Genomic DNA, 18,817 nt, shown 5'->3' on the forward strand with positions numbered 1-18,817 from the left:
CCCAGGACCTAGAATCTTCAGTTTATAGAACTCATAAAATAGAAATGTTGCCACTAGAGCCTTTTACCAGCAAGAAGTTCTTCAATAAGACAAATGCAGCTTCCGGCTGTCCAAATAGCTTGATTCCAATCAGCTTTCTGGCCTTCAAGACTAGCCAATACGATTGTGCCAAGTTTGAAATTCCCCTAACCCCTACATTTCACCCTGAACACTGGATGGGGAGACAGATTTGAGCCCTGCCTCCTGTTGATTGACCTCACAATAAAAGTCTTTCTTTTTTTAAAAGCTGGTGCCATAGTATTGGCTTCTGTGTGTGTCAGACACTGAGCCCTTGCTTGGTAACAAAAGGATGAAAAATATCCACTGATGCATACAGCATTTCTATAGACTGAAAATGATTACAGTATTTCCTCCTCATAAAGCAGTATTCCAAGCATCTATTAACACTATATCCTCTACCATGAGGTGAAAACATTAGTTGTTTTATCAACGTTAGTGGATAGAATTGCACCTGAGCTGGATGACCAGAATATTGACGTTCTCCTGAGTCTTTCATGACAGATATGTACATTAACAACACCTTAGAAACTCACTTTGTGTCTTCCTAAAGTGTTCTTTATCTGTTTGTTTTTGGACACTTCCAACTTTAACATGCTGTGTGATCTTTGGAAGGTACTTAGGGTTTCTGTGCCTCAATTTCCCCAAGTTAAGAAAGGATAATAATAGCTCCCTCAAAGGTAGACTGTAAGGATTAAATGAGTTACTGTGCTGAAAAACTTGGGAAAATGCTTAACCTACAGTAAAAGTTTTGAGGATTAGCTGTTATCACTATGGAAGTGTCTTGCCAGCCTTAAGTTAGTGGTGCTCACTTGTGTCCAACTCTTTGTGATCCATGGACTGTAGACCATGAGGCTCTTCTGTCCGTGGAATTCTCCAGGCAAGAATACTGAAGGGGCTTGCCATTTCCTCCTCCGGGGGATCTTCCTGACCCACAGATTGAACCCATGCCTCCTGTGTCTCCTGCACTGCAGGCGGACTCTTTACCCATTGAACCACTGGGGAAGCTCCTGCCTGCCTTAAGAAGATTTACAATTCTCACTTCTCTAATCCTTTTTTTTTTTTTTTTTTGCCAAAACATGAAAGCAGGAGAAAAGGCAAACAACTTGTGTTTTTATTCTCACTGACATGTTCCCGTAGGGCTCTCAGTATTAAAAACATATCATTTAGTAGTGTTGCTTTTGGCTGCTGTAATCAAGTTACCTGACTTAGAATGCGCTTCTTAGAATAGATTTCCTCTCATACTTTTAGCATGCCATTTAATCTTTCTAAAGTGAGTTTCCTGTTGAGAAATGTTGCCATTTGTATGCCTAATGATTATTATAAATTGCAGTCATGAGTTAACTGTTACTAGTCTTTATTTAGACGTTAAAGTAACATGCTTACTAACTTTCTAGTTTCATGACTTCTTGTGTCTGGAATTTCAGTCATCTCTTGGTCTGTCCTCAGACCATTGTTTTTACCAAGATGCCTCTGGTGTAAGTCACCCACAGTTGGTGACTCCCAAAGTTCATTTCCAACCCTGCACTGACCTAATGTTTCCAATTCATATAGCTAAGTTTCTTATTGGCACTTCACGTATATATTCCACTAGCAGTTCAAATACTCAACTCTAAAATACTACTAATACCATTAAAGTCTTGACCAACGTCAAAGATCAAAGATTTTGTTTTGTTCACTCTCTGGAACTATACTTTAAATACATCCTCCTGTGAACACATTCTTTAAAAAAAAAAAAAAGATTAATTTATGGCTGCACTGGGTCTTCATTGCTGCATGGGCTTTAGGGCTACTATACTGTTTCGATGTGTGGACTTCTCATTGCAGTGGCTTTTGTTGCAGAGCATAGGCTATAGGTATGTGGGCTCAGCAGTTTCAGCTCATGGGCTCTGCAGCACAGATTTCAGGTAAGTTGTGGACAGGCTTAGCTGCCCTGCAGCATGTGGAATCTTCCCTGACCAGGGATTGACCCAGGTCCCCCGCACTGGCAGGGCGATTCCTAACCACTGAGCCACCAGGAAGTAAATTATTCTAACTGAGCCTTGGCAGCAACATGGTCGATGAGACCGTCAATCAGGCATCACCTAAGTCTCACTTTGAGGTGTGATTCAGTTCAGTTCAGTCACTCAGTTGTGTCTGACTCTTCGCAACCCCATGAACTGCAGCACGCCAGGCCTCCCTGTCCATCACCAACTCCCTGAGTCCACCCAAACCCATGTCCATTGAGTCGGCGATGCCATCCAGCCATCTCATCCTCTGTCGTCCCCTTCTCCTCCTGCCCTCAATCTTTCCCAGCATCAGGGTCTTTTCCAATGAGTCAGCTCTTCACATCAGGTGGCCAAAGTATTGGAGTTTCAGCTTCAACATCAGTCCTTCCAATGAACACCCAGGACTGATCTCCTTTAGGATGGACTGGTTGGATCTCCTTGCAGTCCAAGGGACTCTCAAGAGTCTTCTCCAACACCACAGTTCAAAAGCATCAATTCTTCAGTGCTCTGCTTTCTTTATAGTCCAACTCTGACATCCATACGTGAGCACTGGAAAAAACATACCTTGACTAGACGGACCTTTGTTGGCAAAGTAATGTCTCTGCTTTTTAATGTGCTGTCTAGGTTGGTCATAATCCTTCCAAGGAGTAAGCATCCTTTAATTTCATGGCTGCAGTCACCATCTGCAGTGATTTTGGAGCCCAGAAAAATAAAATCAGTCACTGTTTCCACTGTTTCCCCATCTATCTGGCATGAAGTGATGGGACCGGATGCCATGATCTTAGTTTTCTGAATGTTGAGTTTTAAGCCAACTTTTTCACTCTGCTCTTTCACTTTCATCAAGAGGCTCTTTAGTTCTTCTTCACTTTCTGCCATAAGGGTGGTGTCGTCTGCATATCTGAGGTTATTGATATTTCTCCCGGCAATCTTGATTCCAGCCCAGCATTTCTCATGATGTACTCTGCATATAAGTTAAATAAGCAGGGTGACAATATACAGCCTTGACATACACCTTCCCCTATTTGGAACCAGTGTGTTGTTCCATGTCCAGTTCTAACTGTTGCTTCCTGACCTGCACATAGGTTTCTCAAGAGGCAGGTCAGGTGGTCTGGTATTCCCATCTCTTTCAGAATTTTCCACAGTTTATTGTGATCCACACAGTCAAAGGCTTTGGCATAGTCAATAAAGCAGAAATAGATGTTTTTCTGGAACTCTCTTGCTTTTTCGATGATCCAGAGGATGTTGGCAATTTGATCTCTGGTTCCTCTGCCTTTTCTAAATCCAGCTTGAACATCTGGAAGTTCACGGTTCACGTATTGCTGAAGCCTGGCTTGGAGAATTTTAAGCATTACTTTCCTAGCGTGTGACATGAGTGCAATTGTGCAGAATTTGAGCATTCTTTGGCATTGCCCCTTCTTTGGGATTGGAATGAAAACTGACCTTTTCCAGTCCCGTGGCCACTGCTGAGTTTTCTATATTTGCTGGCACATTGAGTGTAGCACATTCACAGCGTCATCTTTCAGGATTTGAAATAGCTCAACTGGAATTCCATCACCTCCACTGGCTTTGTTTGTAGTGATGCTTCCTAAGGCCCACTTGACTTCACATTCCAGGATGTCTGGCTCTGGGTGAGTGATCACACCATCGTGATTATCTGGGTCGTGAAGAACTTTTTTGTACAATTCTTTCATGTATTCTTGCCACCTCTTCTTGATATCTCCTGCTTCTGTTAGGTCCTTGCCATTTCTGTCCTTTATCGAGCCCATCTTTGCATGAAATGTTCCCTTGGTATCTCTAATTTTCTTGAAGAGATCTCTAGTCTTTCCCATTCTGTTGTTTTCCTCTATTTCTTTGCATTGATCACTGAGGAAGGCTTTCTTATCTCTCCTTGCTATTCTTTGGAACTCTGCATTCAGATGGGTGTACCTTTCTTTTTTTCCTTTACTTTTCGCTTCCTGTCTTTTCACAGCTTTTGTAAGGCCTCCTCAGACAGCCATTTTGCTTTTTTGCATTTCTTTTTCTTGGGGATGGTCTTGATTCCTGTCTCCTGTACAATGTCATGAACCTCCGTCCATAGTTCATCAGGCATTCTGTCTATCAGATCTAGTCCTTTAAATCTATTTCTCACTTCTACTGTATAGTCATAAGGGATTTGATCTAGGTCATACCTGAATGGTCTAGTGGTTTTCCCTACTCTCTTCAATTTAAGTCTGAATTTGGCAATAAGGAGTCATGATCTGAACCACAGTCTGCTCCTGGTCTTGTTTTTGCTGACTGTATAGAGCTTCTCCATCTTTGGCTGCAAAGAATATAATCAATCTGATTTCGGTGTCGACCATCTGGTGATGTCCATATGTAGAGTCTTCTCTTGTGTTGTTGGAAGAGGGTGTTTGCTATGACCAGTGCGTTCTCGTGGCAAAACTATTAGCCTTTGCCCTGCTTCATTCTGTACTCCAAGGCCAAATTTGCCTGTTAATCCAGATGTTTCTTGACTTCCTACTTTTGCATTCCAGTCCCCTATAATGAGAAGGACATCTTTTTTGGGTGTTAGTTCTAGAAGGTCTTGTAGGTCTTCATAGAACCGTTCAACTGCAGCTTCTTCATTGTTACTGCTTGGGGCATAGGCTTGAATTACCTTGATAATGAATGGTTTGCCTTGGAAAGGAACCGAGATCATTCTGCCGTTTTTGAGATTGCATCCAAGTACTGCATTTTGGACTCTTTGGTTGACTATGATGGCTAGTCCATTTCTTCTAAGGGATTCCTGCCCACAGTAGTAGATATAATGGTCATCTGAGTTAAATTCACCCATTCCAGTCCATCTTAGTTCACTGATTCCTAGAATGTTGATGTTCACTCTTGTCATCTCCTGTTTGACCACTTCCAATTTGTCTTGATTCATGGACCTAACATTCCAGGTTCCTATGGAATATTGCTCTTTACAGCTTCGAATCTTTCTTCCATCACCAGTCCCATTCACAACTGGGTGGTGTTTTTGCTTTGGCTCAATCCCTTCATTCTTTCTGTAGTTATTTCTCCACTGATCTCCAGTAGCATATTGGGCACCTACTGACCTGGGGAGTTCATCTATCAGTGTCCTGTCTTTTTGCCTTTTCATACTGTTCATGGGGTTCTCAAGGCAAGAATACTGAATTGGTTTGCCATTCCCTTCTCCAGTGGACCACATTCTGTCAGACCTCTCCACCATGACCCGTCCGTCTTGGGTGGCCCCAGACGACATGGCTTAGTTTCATTGAGTTACACACGGCTGTGGTCCATGTGATCAGATTGGCTAGTTGTCCGTGACTGTAGTTTCAGCCTGTCTGCCCCCTGATCCCCTCTCTCAGTGCCCACCGTCTTACCTGGGTTTCTCTTACCTTGGACACGGGGTCTCTCTTCACGGCTGCTCCAGCAAAGCACAGCTGCCGCCCCTGACCGCGAAGGCGCGATAGCTCCTCTCGGCTGCTGCCCCTGACCTCTGGCCCTAATTGCAAAGTAAGTTAAGGCTTTGTAAGTTACGGCATGTTACCAGCAGAGGGAGCTAGTTTCTTGCAATTGTGTTACATTTGGCAAAGAGCTTTAACAAAGGAGTTTGTTGAGCGTTCCTGACTGAATCTTCCAGGAGACCAGAAAGGTAGAAATCCTGGAGATCATTTGAGGATGCTGAAAAGGAAACAGCTTTTGTTCCACCAAATGGGTAATCAAGAGTCCAGCCCTAATTAGTCATATAGGCCTGTGATCTTGGGCAAGTCCCTTCCTCATCTCTAAAGTGAAGGGATGGAATCAAGTGAAGTCTAAAATTGAGGAAGTGGGCACTTCCTTGGTGGTCCATTGGTTAAAACTCCATGCTTCCGGTGCAGGGGGTGTTGGTTCAGTCCTTCGTGGGGGAAGTAAGATGCCACATGCTGTGTGGCATGGCCAAAAATGAATAAATTGAGGAGGTGGTGGCCGTTTTCCTCTGGGGGAAGGCCCCGAAAGTCGATGCAGTGGCATAAACAGGCACAGGCAGAGACCCTAAAGCATGAGCTTCTCTTTCTTATGAAATATGTTCGTTATACCATGTTTGGGGCTTAGCGATTTGCACTCAGAACTTAGGGACCTTTGATCTACGTCATGAAACAATCTGGCATGTGATAGAAATATAAGAGTGAAGCCCATAGTGAGAATATTTTCCATCTGATTTCCAAGCTGAGTCCATGTAGGCAGTTAAGCAATAAATGGCAACTTCTTGTTCAGTCGCTCATTCCTGTGTGACTCTTTGGGACCCCTTGGACTGTAGCATGCCCAGCTTCTCTGTCCTTCATTATCTCCAGTTTGCTCAAACTCATGTACATTGAGTCAATGATGCCACCCAACCAACTCATCCTCTGTTGCTCCCTTCTCTTGCCTTCAATCTTTCCCAGCATCAGGGTCTTTTCCAGTGAGTTGGCTCTTCGAATCAGGTGGCCAAATTACTGGAGCTTCAGCTTCAACATCAGTCCCTCCAATGAATATTCAGGGTTGATTTCCTTTAGGATGGACTGGTTTGATCTCCTTGCTCTCCAAGGGACTCTCAGGAGTCCTCTCCCAACACCACAGTTCGAAAGCATCAATTCTTCAGCACTCAGCTTTCTTTATAATCCAACTCTCACATCCATACATGACTACTGGAAAAACTATAGCTTTGACTAGATGGACCTTTGTTGGCAAGATGATGGCTCTGGTTTTTAATACACTGTCTAGGTTTGTCATAGGTTTTCTTCCAAGGAGCAAGCGTCTTTTAATTTCATGGCTGTAGTCACCATCTGCAGTGACTTTGGAGCCCAAGAAAATAAACTGTTACTGTTTCCATTGTTTCCCCATCTATTTGCCATGAAATGATGGGATTCGATGCCATGATCTTAGGTTTTTGAACGTTGAGTTTTAAGCCACCTTTTTCACTCTGCTCTTTCACTTTCATCAAGAAGCTCTTTAGTTCTTCTTCGTTTTCTACTGTTGGGGGGTGTCATCTGCATAGCTGAGGTTGTTGATATTTCTCCCGGGAATCTTGATTCCGGTTTGAGCTTCATCCAGCCTGGCATTTCTCATGATGTACTCTGTATATAAGTTAAACAAACAGGGTGACAAGATACAGCCTTGACATACTCCTTTCCCAATTTCGCTACAGTTCCACTTGTTGCTTCTTGACCTGCCTACAGGTTTCTCAGGAGGCAGGTAAGGCGGCCTGGTATTCCCATCTCTTTCAGAATTTTCCACAGTTTGCTGTGCTCCATACACAACAAAGGCTTTAGCATAGTCCGCGGAGCGGAAGTTGATGTTTTTCTGGAATTCCCTTGATTTTTCATGAACTCCCTGTGCTGTGCTGTGGGAGTCGTATCTGACTGTTTGCGACCCCATGGACTGCAGCCCGCCAGGCTCCTCTGTCCCTGGGGATTCTCCAGGCAAGAATACTGGAGTGGGTTGCCATCCCCTCCTTCGGGGGCTCTTCCCAACCCAGGGATTGAACTCAGGTCTCCCACATTGCAGGTAGATTATTTTAAATTTCTGAGCCACCAGGGAAGCCCAAGAATACTGGAGTGGGTAGCCTATCCCTTCACCAGGGGATCTTCCCAACTCAGGAATCGAACTGGAGTCTCCTGCATCGCAGGCGGATTCTTTACCAGCTGAGCTACCAGGAAAGCCCATGAACCCCCTACCAGTATTTAAAATGTACATGTCTGTTAACCCAGCATTTCCATTTTTTAAAAGATTTTCATGTGGACCATTTTATAAATTCTACTGAATTTGTTACAATATTATTTCTGTTTTATGTTTTCGTCTTTCGGTCAGGAGGCATGTAGGATCCTAGCTCCCTGACCAGGGACGGAACCCACACCCCCTGCATTGGAAGGTGAAGTTTTAACCACTGGACTGCCCCAGTCCTTCCTCAGGGAAGTCCCGCAGCAACTGCATTTCTAGGAAATTTCCCTACAGATACATTTACTCATATACAAATAAATGTATAAGGATATTGATTGCTGTTTGTTTATAATCAGAGAAGACTGGAAACAAATGCCTATCACTAGAGGATTTGTTTTAAAAATGTATGGACCAGCCATGCAAAGGAATAGAATGAATTGCTAACAAAACAGGTGGTTCTAAATAAACTGACTTCAAAAGGTCTCGAAGAACTACAGTTATTAGAAAAACAACAAAGCAAGGTACAGAGCAGTGTTATAGTTTGCTACTTTTTGTAGGTTTTTAAATTTATATGTGTATTTGTGTATGCATCTCTAGAAAGATATAAGGAACCTGTAATAGTGGTCACCTTGGTGGAGAGGCAAAGTTTACCAGGTAGCTGGGAGACAGTAGGATGTACTTCATTTTTATTATATGTCCTTTTGTACCCTTTGAAATTTGTTTTATGTGAATATATTATTTATTCTAAGTAAGTAGATACATAAGAAATTAATTTCAGTAGTTGACTGTTGTGATGGCCTCTGGATGATACTAGAGGGATTGGATCATAGCCACTCCTCTCATCCTAGTTTCTTATTTTGTCCCTTCATCTCCAGTCATGTTCCAGTCTGTCTTCACAGTGCAGAGAGATTGTTCTAAAACACCATTTCATCACATATCCTCCCTACCCCCAAATCTCCATGACCTAGGAGGTAATATCCAGTTTTTCTCTTGATATTCCAGGCCATATATTAACTGACCTTAATCTTATCTTCCTCTTGTTTGTCAGAAGCGACCTTGTACAGAGTTCAGTAGCAGAGTCTGTGAAGGGCGACCACCTGGGTTCAAACCCACTGTGGCCTTAGGTTAAGCCAGATCCCAGTGTGCTTCAGGGTCATCATCTGCAAAATAAGCTCAACAAAGGCACTTACTAACAGTGTTTAGAAGTTGTACAGCATAGAAGAGTTAGTTGCTTGTCCAACTCTTCGAGACTCCATGGACTGGAGCTCACCAGGCTCTTCTATCCATGGGATTCTCCAGGCAAGTATACTGGAGCAGGTTGCCATTTCCTTCTCCAGATCTTCCCAACCCAGGGACAGAACCCAAGTCTCCTGCATTTCAGGCAGACTCTACTGTCTGAGCCACCAGGGAAGCTAAAGTAGCAGTGTTTGGTACATAATAAAAGTATACATTATATATTGACTGTCATTGCTATAATAATTATAGTTTGGGGCTTATCATCAATGATAATTTTTATTGGCCTTTTTACACAGTATTTTCTGTCTCTCCCAGTAAACTGTGGGGCCTCCATGAGGGCAAGGACTTTGTAGTTGTATTTGAAAGTATATTACTTGACTTTTTTTTTTAAAGTACATCACTATAGCTTGGCACATAGTTCTTGTTTAGTCACTAAGTCATGTCCCAACTTTTTTGTGATCCCATGGACTGTAGCCTGCCAGGCTCCTCTGGCAATGAAATCTTCCAGCAAGAATACTGGAGTGGGTTGCCATAGGTACTCACTAATATTTGACTGAATGCCTTGTTTTCAAATTCTCAGTTCATTTATTCATTCAACAAATACTTAGTAAGTCTCTAATACGTGCCAGTCTCTATTTGGTGATAAAGCAGTGTACAAAAAGTCCCTGCTATCTTTGAGCTAGGAGATTCAAGGTGGAGTGGTTCTGTATTTGAACCTGTTCTATCATGATCTAGCAGTTCCAAACCCAACTGGCCATCAGAATCCCTGGGGAGCTTTAGAAGAAGTCTGAGGCAGTGTCTCAACTGGGCCCTGTAACCTACAGTTTTTTACACAAGATTTTTTATCATCGTTAAAAGTCTGAATTTTAAAAGATTCTTGGATGCATGGCCCACATCTGTTGGCTCATTCAACTTTAGTACCTATCTCATCCCCAGTAGCTTTTCCAGAATTACCACTTCACTATGAAACTCCATGTGTTTTCCCAATTCAAACTTGAACTTCCTCAGCATTTTTACTTTATTATTGATTCATTTACATTAAAAATTTTAATTGAAATATAGTTGATTCACAATGTTGTGTTAGTTTCAGGTGTACAGCAAAGTGATTCAATTATGTGACCCAGGTATCAGATCCTGGTGTCCTGCATTGGCAGGCGGATTCTTCACCATTGAACCACCAGGAAAGCCCCAGTTGTGTGTGTGTGTGTATACGCATTTTTACTTTTCTAACAAAGACATCATGGAGTGGATAAATAGACTGATAAACCTTTTAGGTCTTTTCCAGTGCTGTCTGAAATCAACTTATTGACCACTTCTATCTAGTCATTTGCCTGCATCTCTTGGGTCATGATTTCCATCATCTTCTTTTGGGTTTGGCAGACCTGTTGATGCTGAGCATAAGAGTTCTTCTGAATCTGATTGTTGCATTTTTTTTCTTTTTTTTTAAGTAAAGCCAAGGGAAAACAGACAAGCAAATAACCATCAGTAATCTTGACATCAACATGAGTTTCAATCACAGTCTGCCATTTTTGACCATGGAGCATGTTTTGTCACAGGTATCATTGCCGTTGAAATTAGGCAGTTTTTGCCCTGAACATCCTCAGTAATTAGCTTGACGTTTTAAAACGCCACTTCATCATTCTGCACATCAGCAAGGCTCACTTCAAAAACAACAACCCCTGAGGCCATCAGATGGGATTTTGGTTTCCAGAATTTTTATGACTAGTGTTTTTCCAATATTTCTTATATTGAACATAGCTGATGCTTTCACATTATACCAATCTTTCTTAGAAAACAGACCAACCAGTTGCTTCCTGTTTCCCTTTTTGCTGCCTTTCATAGGGTGCTTGTTGTTGCTGATCTTCAGAGAGCCCAAAGGTAGAACCTGCATTTTTAAAAGGAAGCACTTACAAGCTGGTCCAGTGTTTCTAAGCCTGAGCTCTGCAGAGTATTTGGGGGTGGGGAATTGGTCACACATTCTATGACAATTTTTAAGGTTGAGATTTTAAAAATTTTACTTATTTGACACGCGGGGGTCTTCACTGCTGCAAGGGCTTTTCTCCAGTGGTGGGCGGGGCTCCTCGTCGCAGCCTCTTGTCTTGTTGCATAGCTCGGGCTCTACAGCACTCGCTTCAGCAGCTGTGGCGCGTGGGCTCAGCATTTGCGGCTCCCGGCCTAGAGCACAAGCTCAGTAGTTGTGGTGCACAGGCTTAGTTGTCTCGAGGCATGTAGAGTCTTTCTGGACCAGGGGTCAAACCTGTGTCTCCTGCACTGGCAGACATATTCTTTACCACCCAGCCAACCAGGAAGCCAAGCTTGGGATTTTTAATGATAGGATTTTAATATTTATTTTTAAATATAACTACCAAGTTTCTCTTTTGCAGTGGCATTTCCTAACTGACTTTTTTTCCCCCCTAAGATTTATTTACTTACTGGCTGTGGAGGGTCTTCGTTGCTTTGCGCAGGCTTTCTCTGCTTGCTGCCGGCACGGGCTTCTCTTGCTGCAGAGCATCTGCTCTAGGGCCCACTGGCTCAGTAACTGCCGTGCAGAGGCTCGTTGCCCCCCGGGAAAGTACGATCTTCCAGCATGAGCGACTGAACTGGTGTCCCGTGCATTGCAAGGCAGATTTCTAACGCCTGGACCACCAGAAAACTCCCTCCACGAGTGTTTAACCGGGGTCTTTGCATCATTCAAGCGTGTAGCACAGATCTAGTACTTTTCAGAGTGAGCTTGACCCAAAAGTGTTCAATAACGTCTTGCCTTCCCAATTTGAGAGCAGACTTGGTTCTGACCCAGCCCCATGTCCTATGAGATGTCCCAGAATGTCCACTTTATCCCAGGGTGGTGGGCTGGCAGTTCAAGGTTGCTTCATTGTTAGGTGCCTGGGGCGAAGACTCAAGTCCTTGGGCTCTGTATCTCTGACATTTCCTTAGACCACATGCTGTACAGATACTTCAGGAAGTTTCGCATCTACACACCAGACTGCTCCCTTGGAAGGGGGACTTTGCTGGAACCCATCCCATGGCAATAATGATGGTGGAAAGGACAAAGAGCTTGGGAACCAGTTACGCCTAAATTCGAATCCTACCTCCGCACCCCAACTACCCTGCAATGTGGCTTTGGGGAGATGATACATCCTGTGCCTCAGTTTCCTCACCTGAAAAATGGGGTCAGTAACAAGGCACACAGTGGTTGGTACAGTTACGGGAGGCTTCGCTTGCATAACCAAGGCTCTGAATTTCTCTCCATCAGCTGGCATCAAGAGCACTTGTGCTCATCGTGCCCTGAGGAGTACAAGTGAATTAATTCGTGGTCTGACATCTATCACAGTCTCAAGCCGTGGGTAAACCTGCTCGGTTGTCCCAAGCAGTGCAGAGGAGGGTGAGAGCGGTTCTGAGGCCGTGTGTCTGCACCGCAGGAAGGCCGGGCGCCGAAGCGCAGCGCTTCCGCACTCCAGCCTGGCTCCCCAGGCGGCGTTCCGACCTTGGAGAACCTCCCGGGGTCTGGAGTGGGGTGCGGGGCGGTGGCGGCGGCCTGAGGCGGCACGCGGTGGTGGGCGGTGGTGGCGGCCTGAGGCGGCGCGCGGTGGTGGCGGCCTGAGGCGGCGCGCGGTGGCGGGCGGTGGTGGCGGCCTGAGGCGGCGCGCGCTGCGGTGGCGGCGGGCGGTGGTGGCGCGCGGTGGTGGCGGCCTGAGGCGGCGCGCGGCGGCACCCATCTTCCCACCTGGCACCGCCCACAGGCCGCCCCGTGCGGGCCCGCCGCGCTGTCAAGTGCGCGCGCGCGTCCTCCGCGCCGGCCCGTGACGCATGCGCGCTCCGCGCGGGCTCCTCAGCCAGAGCGGCGGCGGCGGCGGCGGCGTTTGAGTGGAGGAAGATGGCGGCTCCGGGCGGCTCGGTGTACCGCCAGCTGTGAGGCGTCCCGAGTGCGGCGGGCGCAGCCTGGGGCGCAGCGCCTCTGCTCGCGTCCTGTCCCGGGTTCCCTCACCGCCTTCGCCAGCGGAGCGTACCCGAGAACGTGGCGCGGGCTAGGCCAGGTGAGGCCTCTTCCTCTCCCGGGGCCGCGGCTGGGAGCCGGCGCCTTCTGCCCTTTATGCGCTGGGTCCGGCCCAGGCCGTGGGCCCCGCGCGGGTGTCGGTGCTGGTTGGCCTGGGGGCCTCGCCGTAGTCTTCCTCGGCCTCCCCGGGTGAGTCAGGGAGGAGGAGAGCCCTTTTCCAGGCAGCCTCTGGGATGGGCGAACCCGGCCTCAGCCCTCTAGCAAGGCGGTTTTCTTCCCCCCACTCGGGCCACGAAGGGTGTGTGACCGGGGTAAGGATGGCTTTGAGGTGTCAGATCACCTTCCACCCCGCCCCCAAATCTTTAACGCCTTTCGGGAGGCGCCGGAGTCCGGTGCTCTCCAAAACTGGGGCTGCGGCGAGGAGCCAGCATCTCTGAAGCTGCAGCTGCAAAAGAAGATATTGGAATTGGCTTAAAAAAATGAAACACAAGCAACCTTTCCTACCCTTTTAGCTTTTTGGGTGTTCCCCCAGCGAAGTAGGAACTGCGGATCTCCTTGATTAAGACAGCAGCCCACGTTGTGACTGTGGAAGGCTTCTGGCGAGAATTGTTTGTGCAAAGGGCACTGTGGAGGGTGGGAACCAATTTGCAAACGAAGAAAAAACAGTTGTAAGATCTTGATAGTCTCTGCAGAGCAACTTCGGTGCTAATGAAGCCCTCGTTCCTTTGAAACCTTTGGATTGTTACGATTTCGATACCCATTGCTTTTGTCTACTGATCTCTGAATTTTATTAGGAGAATAAAAGCTTTATTTCTTAATTGCCGTAGTCTTTGGACTTTTCTGTGGTGGGATTCCAGTTGCTCAGAACACATTACCAGTTCTCGATTGTTGGCAGGGACATTGTACTATACTTAGCCTTTTTGAGAACAACTTTTGTTGCTGTTGTTCAGATGCTCATGTGGAGACTTTGATTTTGTTTTTCTAGTAGAGAAGCCAGTTTGAAGCCTTGCGGTCTCTTCTTTGAGAAATGATGGCTTCCCATAGTTGTGCTATGGGAAATTGTTGAGGCGATAGCCTTGGCTTGGACACACCAAATACCTTTTGTAACTTATATTTGTTTAACTAGTGCTTAAGAAGGATGACATCATGGGTTTAAAGGCACAAGAAAATCTGAGAGGAAATAGCATCATTTAGAATTGAGCATTTAAGATTTAGTCTGTAGCTTTTACTGGGAATATAGTGATGCTCTGTTTCAGATCCCTCGTTTTGAGCATATGTGTGTATATAAACTGGTTTCTTTTCTATTGTATGATGTCATTTTGTATCCTATAACTTCACTTTTGACAAGCCTGGTATAAGTATTACTCGTACCTATATTGACCCATGGGTTTTCAGTCTGTTTCAGAAGCTTTTAATTGTTAGAAGAACAACTGTTTAATATTAGCTAATTTGGGGGCCATTTTTTTTTCTCTTAAAGCCTCTTCAATAGGGATTTGTAGATTTTCTCAGTGCCTTTGCTAAGGACATAAACCTAAACCAGCAGCTTCTCCGTTTTAAAAAGTTGGAGAGCCACTCTGTGTATCAATTTGCTAATAAAGAGTCATGAGGTTAATGCAGTAAACACTCTGGTGGTTTGACATTACACTTCTTGGCACACTGTGTTGCGTTGTTGTGCTAAATCATCATCAGGTATTGATGCAACTTCATGACATCCATGACATCATTCACTCTCCAGCATTTTTCCTTTTGCAATTTCTTCTCAGAGTCACAGAAAAATAGGATCAGGAAAAATAGCTTAGGATGCTTCTCAAATATCTGATTTCTGGAAGAGCCTTCTCTAAAATTGCTTTACATAGTTGAAACCCTCCTATAAGACTCAGAGCTGGGTAATTGCTACATATTGTGAAAATGCTAGCACAGCCTCTAGGTTTTACAAGAATATTGAAGTCCCAAGAAGTTACTCCAAAGATGAACAAAAATACATGATTGTCTTTGTGATTTCAGGTTTGTTGTAGTCAGTCTGTGTAAAAGCAGAAGCCATTTGTTTAAATTATGCCCTTCCCACTTCACAAGATTGTTATGTGAAACAACAGTGTTTGTGAAAATGCTTTGTAAAATAAAAGGTGAATGTAAAATTGATTATTCAGTAATCAGTTTTATGAAAATGCCTATTGAGGGTCTTCTCTGTGCTGGACAGTCTGGGAAGTAGGTCCTGATGATTCTAAGACAAGATGGCTTTTGGTCTCAAGTTGCTTGCAGTATGGTCTGGGAGCCAGTCTAAGAAATTAGTTAAATACATTGCAGTGTAAAAAACGCACTGAATCCAACCAAGGGAGTAAGAAAGTCTCAGAGCCAGGGTGGGTTTCCCCAGCCTTTCCTATTATTCTGCAGAAAAATATCCCTTTTGTGAGCAACCTGCTTTTTGTAAAAACTTAGAAAAAAATTCTATCATGAGTTCTTTTCCTCTTTTATTCATTCACTATTATGTCACTTCCCACACAGTGTGCCCCAATTATGGTTTCTGCATTCTCAAAATCCACCAGAGTCTTGGGAGAACCTTTTTGAGAGTGAGTCATATGCACAAGAAATAAACACAAACATTGCAGCTGCAATTAAAATATCTCAGATTACTAAGTGGTGACAACTTTAGAGTGATGACGCTTTTGTTTTTGTTTTATAAACGGTCACAAGCAGTACTGGATGACTTTAATTTGATCACACTTAACCAGTGTTTAGTAGTCTGTCCCTCAGAATGTTGACTGTTGGTGATTATTAATACTGTCTCGTTTCCCAGTAATAAACAAAGCAAGAATGTCCTTCTCCTTTTGAGGTGAAGCTGACAGCTTAAGCCAGAACTATACTAAACTATTTTGTAAAATCTAATTATGTAGATTGAGGCTGCTTAGCATCTCTGCTCTTGAACTTCTCTTCAATCCAGTTTTCTCATCTTACTGCTGAGGTATTTTATAATCAATGTAGCATGCTGTTACCCACATTGCAAAAATTTTACAGATGTTTGAATTAAGTGGAATCTGTAAGTGGTGCAGTATTGGACACATACCATCTGTATCTTAACTGAAAATGAGTGCTTTAAGGTAGTGGTTGACAGAGAAGTGAAGGTGATGTATTCATTTTTCTAGCTTATGTGTAGAAAGATAGAACCTACAGACAAGTCATTTTAAAATTGCCCAGTATTAAACTCATAACACTATGGCTTATTTTAAAAATAGTTTCTTGTGACATTCTTCTAAATGTCTTGTGAAATTATGACTTAGTGGTACTCTTGTAAAGCTTAATTTTGTGTTTCCTTACTCATGCATGTATCAGAAGGCAAATTTGCTTTGAGTTCTGATTCTTCCTGTATTAAGTTTCTACTTATTAATATCTAAAGTTTTCTCCTAGGCATTTAATTTTTTTCCAATGTTACTGTTCTGTTTTGCTTCAAAAGTGGAAGTATCTTGTACTTTAATGCTTGTTTATATTCATAAATCTGATAAATGTACAGATATTATATAAAGCAATAGTTATTTGTAAAATTTTACTACTTTGCACAGTATCTTGGCTTAGACAGTAATGTGTTTTCTCTTGTCTCCTAATAATATTGAATACATAGATTTCAGGTAGTTCATACAATTTCTTTAAAGGCAAACAAGTTTTAGTTTTAGCTACTAATATTCTCTTGGAATATTTAATATTTAGGATATTTTATTTCAGCTGTTTTAAGGAATTCCCTAGTATGGCATACTCTCCCAAATCTGTTTCCTTTATTATTCTCATCTTAAATGTTTGCTTCATGTTACTATATAGAGAACAAGAAAATTTTTTTTCCGAATGAACCTCTTGGTGCATTGTTTGGAGAAAGGTTGATGTTAATTATAAGTTGATCAATACAGTTTTACCAAAGTTTTTCACTAGTATTCCTGCTTTCTCTTGCCAAAAAGCAACAGTGTCTCGTCTTTCCTTGGTTGATCCAGCAGTGTTGTTTGCAGTATGTTCTACAGGACTGCTTTCTTACCTTTTGCTTTGAGACACTTAATGACGTCTTTCCAAATAGATCCTTTGGTCTAGTCAAAATCAAGCACACTGCTATCTTCCTTACTTTCCTACGGGTCCTTCAAATTTTGATTTGTCTGCCTTCCTTACCTCTCCCCACCTTTTTTCTTCCCCATTAAATGTAGTTCTCTCTTCCAAGCGTGCTTCATAAATCATAATGGAATTTTGGAATATAATTCCCTGTAGAGACGCATAATAATATGTGGGTTAGAATTTCACATTTTATTTAACTGAAAAGTAACTTAATGGTAACGAATCTTAAAGATATTGCATTAGGTGAAATAAGCCACAAAAGAACAAATACTGTATGATTACACTTGTATGAGTTGCCTGGAATAGTCTTAATTCATAGCGAGAGAAAGTAGAATGACAGTTGCTGGGGCAGAGGAGAAGAGGAAAAGGGGAGTTAGTTTGGGATCAAAGTTCTGGAGGTAGATGGAGGTGATGGTTGCCCAACAATGTATTTGATGCCACTGAACTGCGTATTTGAAAATGATTAAAATGACGGTTTTTATGTAATGTATAAACACACACACAGGAAGCTTAATGGTCTACATATGCTCTGTGGGCTGGATTGATAATTATTTATTCCAGTATAGTAATTAAGATCGTAGGCTTTGGCCCCAGGGAGACGCAGGCTCACATCCTGCCTAGTGCTGCTGCTCTCCGTGGGTGTGGACCTTAGGCTCTTTAACCCTCGGTCTTTTCATCTATGAAATGAGGGTAATGCCCATGTTTGGGGACAGTAAAGTTTCAGAATGCAAATGAACTTCTCAGCGCATTGTCTAGCACATAATAAACACTCAAGTCTTAAACATCATTACAACATTGTTTTATGAAACGTTGAAACTGGAGCAAGGGAACTTGTCTGCTGGCTCCCTCAGCGCGTCGTCCCAGCGGCACAGCTGTCCTGTGTGCGGACAAAGCCGTAGCAGGAGTACACATTCTCCCGTTTCTCCTGTGCTCCTCTTTCTGTCTTTGGAGAACTGGGCTTATTCATGTCTTCATCTGACACTACTGCCCGGATGTTTCTTAAGTCCATCTAGATGTGATCTGTCTTTTACGCCTCTTAATTTTCCGGGGACTTTGTACAGCATATTCTCTACCTCAACTGCCCGTGTGTTCACAGCTAAGTCCGTTATTTCACCTCGCACCTCTCTGAAGATAAAAAACCTTAACTAGCCAGGTTCCCATCTCAATATTCCCATTTCTCTAGGTAGAATACTTCCGTTCTAATCGGGTAAGCCATAAACCGGGAACCGTTTGTGAATTCCACTGAACCGACAGTGTGTGCCCCGCTGTGTGGGTCTGTGTCATCTCCCTCAGGGCTCCTCCGGCCTCCCCGCTCCTCGCTCACCTGCTGACATGGCTCTGGGCCGGCTTCCCTGAGCTGAAGGCAGGCTGAAGTACTGCCAGTAGCTGTTGAATTAACTAGTCTTGTTGCCAGGCCTGTGCTATTTATTAGTTGTGTGATCTCAGTCTCCCTCATGTTCAGGAAGGGAGTTACAATTCCTGCCTCATAAAATATTTAAATGTCTAACACATGATAAATACTGCATGAGAAGTAGTTGCTGTTAATTGAGTTTTTCTTCTTGGTAGTTTCTGGAAATGATTAAGATTGAAGTGACAGGATTATGACAGACCAGCCTGAAAGAACTGCTCTCTGAATGTTTCCCCTCTGATTGGGACCCTGTGGGAACTCATTATGGTCTAGTTCTCTAATCTTTGAAGCTCCCCATTTGGCCCTCTTTGTACCTTTCCAGCCTTACTCTCCACGACGCCTGTCTTTAACAGAAGCCACACTTGTCTCACTGCCTCTCATGTAGATCAT

At 43.7% G+C, this 18,817-nt stretch overlaps 1 protein-coding gene, 1 long non-coding RNA gene and 1 pseudogene across 4 annotated transcripts in view; 1 reads left to right on the top strand and 2 right to left on the bottom strand.

The window, feature by feature from the left end:
- FBXO42 (F-box protein 42) overlaps positions 1 to 18,817 on the top strand; it is a 111,117-nt gene that overhangs the window by 12,841 nt on the left and 79,459 nt on the right. Inside the window, exon 1 of one of the 2 annotated variants that reach the window (XM_081575052.1) lies at positions 12,771 to 12,973. The exons of the other annotated variant lie outside the window; for it this stretch is intronic. The gene's annotated coding sequence lies outside the window, so the exon portion shown is untranslated. Of the gene's footprint in view, positions 1 to 12,770; positions 12,974 to 18,817 lie in introns of those variants that run through there. 2 annotated transcript variants of the gene reach the window in all.
- Positions 778 to 12,687, bottom strand: LOC145540534 (uncharacterized). Of its 2 annotated transcripts, XR_014078379.1 has the most exons (4): positions 11,373 to 12,687; positions 8,723 to 8,863; positions 5,423 to 5,529; positions 1,111 to 3,375 (listed from the first exon to the last, which is right to left on the bottom strand). It is a non-coding gene; the product is annotated as an uncharacterized LOC145540534 (long non-coding RNA). The 2 variants fall into 2 exon arrangements; XR_014078378.1 differs by lacking the exons at positions 1,111 to 3,375; positions 8,723 to 8,863 and adding an exon at positions 778 to 1,075 and having other exon boundaries at positions 4,214 to 5,529; positions 11,373 to 12,685.
- LOC145540531 (small ribosomal subunit protein eS1 pseudogene) lies at positions 10,164 to 10,950 on the bottom strand (annotated as a pseudogene).

The sequence above is a fragment of the Giraffa tippelskirchi genome, chromosome 3 (genome assembly GCF_054371585.1).
Source record: "Giraffa tippelskirchi isolate mGirTip1 chromosome 3, T2T-mGirTip1v1.2.pri, whole genome shotgun sequence".
NCBI classification, from domain to species: Eukaryota; Metazoa; Chordata; class Mammalia; order Artiodactyla; family Giraffidae; genus Giraffa; species Giraffa tippelskirchi.